General features: G+C 35.3%; 1 long non-coding RNA gene across 1 annotated transcript; it reads left to right on the forward strand.

Moving 5' to 3' along the window:
* Positions 1-391: 391 nt before the first annotated feature.
* Positions 392-4721, forward strand: LOC121420779. Its single transcript, XR_005970833.1, has 3 exons — positions 392-893; positions 1719-1928; positions 4095-4721. It is a non-coding gene; the product is annotated as an uncharacterized LOC121420779 (long non-coding RNA).

Here is a 4721-nt window from a genome sequence, read left to right on the forward strand (position 1 = left end):
GCAATCAATCTCAATACCTCTAAATGTGCAATTTGATTTTCAACAGCGCGCATTTTGAACTTGCTTTTGATTTTTTTTTACTTGCTTTTAAACGCAACTCTTACTGCAACGGACCCTATTCCTACCACTATTATGAAGTTTGATCAGTAAGATTTCATCAGTTGGAATTTTATATCAAATGTTATTATAATTTCCTTGAAAATATGATCGCAACGAACCGTATAGTGTGCAGACGCCATAACTTCTTTAACTTAGATGTCCTTTCTTACTTTTCTCTCTCTACATGATCCTGGCAATATCCATAGGCATATGCAAGTGGTTTTCATAGGTTTAATTTTATCCTAAGATCAATGGTATGCAGTACAAGATACTATTTTTTTTACACATCAAGGCACTGTACCGTAAATGTAATTATTGACATCTACATACCTGTGGCTTTTAATTGTGTATTTCACTTGCAATTTCAGTCTAACTGCAATATGTGGAGAAGTTTAATAAATCTTTTGAAGAGGACTATCGCGTAAACCTCTTTTTCCAATTACTCGATAAGGAATTCGTATACTTTTGGTAGAGATGCCTCTTGGAAATTTGAAGGAGAAAGGCTAATGTTTCGATTAAAATAAAATAAGGAACATAGATCCCACGGCTTGGTTCATACGCTGTTTATGACGAGGATATGATGCATAAATACTTTAATTATCCCCTACTGTCTCAAATTATTGCATAGGTTCCGCACAATAGTTCCGTTTCAAACCATTGGGCAAGGATTATTAATGTAGTGATCAAGCTTTACGATATGTTTGGAGGGTGGTATATAAATGGGAAGTTCGCCAAAGCTAAGTTCATTTCTAGAGAATAACAGTGGACGCGATAACAGCTAACGCGAGGTTCGGGTAAGTAAACCGTTGTTGATCATTCCCCAAACTAACAATTTTTTTCTAAATGTTTATCTCATCTAGGTCAGGGATTATAATATTCATGCATGTGCTAGTACATTTCTTTCTTCATTCCAACTGCAAATTCAAGACTTGGCTTCTTATTCATTAACACTTTCTTTGATTCATATATTCTCCTAAGTGAGAGGCTCACAATGGATTTCATATAAGACCACGATATACCATCAAATACCAAGTATATCCCTATCGTATACTATGTTTTTTTTCAAGATTCATTATGAATCCTAAAATTTGGAAATCATAATTTTACTATGTTAACAAATTTTGTTAGTATGATGCAATGATTTGATTCTATTGGTGTTCATATATAGATTTTTTTTAAGTTTGACCGCCACAGATCTGTGATGGCACATGCATGTCCTGAAATTTAACATGCAAATATGAATTAATTATTTTTTTTTAAAACAAGTTCACACCTAGCTACCAATAAGGCATGTAGAAAATGTGAATTAAAGATTGTTTTATAAGTAAAAGGCCATATTCCATTGATAGCAATATTTATATTGATTCTTTAGTATATAATAAGTAACATATTGTCTCAGATGATATCATTGAGAAAAACACATCAGACCTTGGTTTGCAATGTTTATTTTTCAAGCATTGAAATATATAAATTACAAATATTCTAGTAAAAAGTAAATAAGTAAAAGTCGTTATATTTTCATTTTCATTCTTTTTTCATGCTGTTTAGAAATATCAAGTGAAATGATAATATAAAAAAGTCTTTGGCAAAATTCTTCACATTTCCTCTATCTATCTCAGATATTGAGCTAAATATGGATTTTAAAATCTTCATCTTCACATTGGTGGTGTGTATTGCTGTTACTATGGCAACCTTTCCCCTGATTGACGAGGAATGGAATGCAGATGACCTGTTCGATGATTTCGAGGAGGAAAAAAGGGGCGAACCGCCCATTGCAGGACCGGAAGTAAATTTCTTAGATGTCGTGGTGAAGAGGGCGAAGCCATTTTGTAAGTAAATATAATACAATATACCCCGCTTTGATAGGGTATAGTCGGAACTACATGTAGTTAAAAAGGTTGGAATTGCTATTACTACTTAAGTAATATATTAATATTGTAAGTCCAGTTGGACTTACAAATCATCAAAATCATCAAGTTAATAATGATGTAAAATCTACTTTCCAATGCATACGGTCATAGTTGATTAATTGATATTTCCATAGTTCCGGGCTAAAATGAGCGAAAAGGACGACATATTTCATACCATTTCTACCCCCTAAGAAAAAAAAAAAAAAATCCCGCAATATATCACGTGTATTGTTTTAACCTGTCTCATTGAAATGGAGCGTTGTGGCCCAGTGGCCCTTTGAAACAGAGGGTCGTGGGTTCAAATCCCAGCCAGGGCGTAATTCCCTTCAGCAAGAAATTCATCCACTGTGTGCTGCACACGACCTAGGTGATGTAAATGGGTACCGGCAGGAAGTAATTCCTCAAAAAGCTGTGTGCGCCTTAATCGGTTGCCTAGCTTAGCCGGGGTAATAATAATAGCAGTGCCTTTTTAAAGCGCCATGAGCACCGAAAGGTGGACCTGTGCGCTATATAAGTAGCCACCATTATTATTATTATTATTATTAAATAGTCAGGTGTACAGTAATTCAAACAAGAGGAACATTCAGTATTTTGATGAAGTTTACCACCAGAGGAAAATCTGACCTGCCGCCCCAAAACTAACAATATGTCAACCAAAATGAATATTGAGATTTTTATTGAGCTTGAAAATTTATTTCCCAAGCTTTAGAAGGATGTATAATATGTTAAAATTGACCAGCAAAAACCATTACAAGTACCTGACTGAATGCAGAGGAAATTCAGCAAGAGCTTTTAAAACAGGGAGAAAACACGGTTTGAAGTTTGGGGTGCACCCAAGCATGAGAATGCGTATTGTGTAATCTCGGTGAAACTTGCAAGTGTCCGAAAAAGTAGTGTTTAAGAAACTCTTGTATATCTTTTCTTTTATTCAACTTCATGACTTTAAATTTTCACAGTATGAAAGTTAAGAATTGCCCTTTCAGATTTTGAAAGCTACTATCTAATTTTGGGTTTTGGAAGACTAAAAGCTCATGTCATAAAATATTGCAGACTTTGCTCATATATTAATTTACGTTGTTACGAAGAAAAGTTAACTTTTCAAAAATAACTCTTAATAATCGCTAGAGGGTATTCATTTGTCTCGCAATCTACTATGGTCAACAAGGAAATTCGTGATCACTCTCGCAAAAAGTGTTCACTGGCTTTCTAGGAAATTCGTGATCACTCTCGCAAAAAGTGTTCACTAGCTTACAAGTTCACGAGCTTTCGAGTGCCGCTGCAACTCTTTATCAAGTGACAAGGATTGTCCGATATCGTACTGTATTTATACTAATCTCCAAGACCGTACGCACAAGCGCGAGAACAATAGGTGGGCACTGATCCGTTGTGTGATTATTATTATTAATATATGATGACTTGTACCTGGAAAGGATTTTGCATTACATTGACTGGTTTAAACGTCTAAAAAAAAATTTCAGACTCACACGGTATTAGTTAATGGTGGCAAGATCTGAAAAATCATTTTAACACAGTTATTGAATGTAGTTTTACAACGATTACTCTTTTGATGGAACACAGCTGTTGCACTAGCTTGCTATCAGCAGTAGATAGCAGCTGTGTGTGTGTGTGTGTGTGTGTGTGTGGGGTGACTTGTACCGTAGATAATTAGGAAAGGAGTTTCCAACCTTCTGTTCAGCCTATTAGGGTCATTCCTGGAAGAGAAATATTCTTGCTATAATTCCTTGTCATTACCATACCATGTATTATTATCATCATCATCAATATCACCACCTCTACCACCACCATTACGATCATCACCATCATCAATACCATCACCACCATATTATTATCATCATCATCATCACCATCATCACCACCACCACCACCACCATCATCATCACCACCACCACCACCATCATCATCACCATCATCATCATCATCATTATCAATATCATCATCATCATCACCACCATCACCATCATCACCATCAACACCACCACCACCATCATCATTGTCGTCGTCATTGATATTACTACTCTCATCGTAAGTCGCTTTTCATCTTTTCTTTTTATTTTTTATTTGCAGTATGCGTGAATCCAGAAAACCAATACTGCTGGTGTGACTACAGATTTAAAGACGAAAGGCGTTATTCGGCTTGCGGGCTACGGGCGGTATTGGGTAATACGGACGACGATTGAGGAACATTTCAAAACCTGGGTCCTGACAGAAATCATCTTGAAAGAACTAGTTTCGAGTATTGTTATAAAGACTGAAGTCATATTCTTGAACATTTCATCGAAATTCACGTACGAGAGAATTCATGTAAAATTTCTGTATTCAATATTCAAATGTAACATTCTTGTTATTTATATGGTCATTTGTGTGAACTTTTGATGTATAGAACAACAAGCTATGATGTTATGGGCAAAAGGTTAAATTTTACTTATTCTATCATGTTAATGTCAATTTCGTTTTAGCAATTGCATTCAACTGGAAAACAGAGATAGGTCTGAACGGTGATGATGATCGTGGTTAAGAAAAACAAAATCTTAATCACCAGACATTATTGATTCAATAACATTTGAAGATATGTACAAAAAGGACTTGTGGTGATAGAACATTCTTCACTGCTTCAACCCGTCTCTCGAACTCTCTTTCCCACACAATATTAAATCTCACAGTCTCTTTAGTCATTCTAAAGAAACTTGCAAA

The sequence above is a fragment of the Lytechinus variegatus genome, chromosome 8 (assembly GCF_018143015.1).
Source record: "Lytechinus variegatus isolate NC3 chromosome 8, Lvar_3.0, whole genome shotgun sequence".
NCBI classification, from domain to species: Eukaryota; Metazoa; Echinodermata; class Echinoidea; order Temnopleuroida; family Toxopneustidae; genus Lytechinus; species Lytechinus variegatus.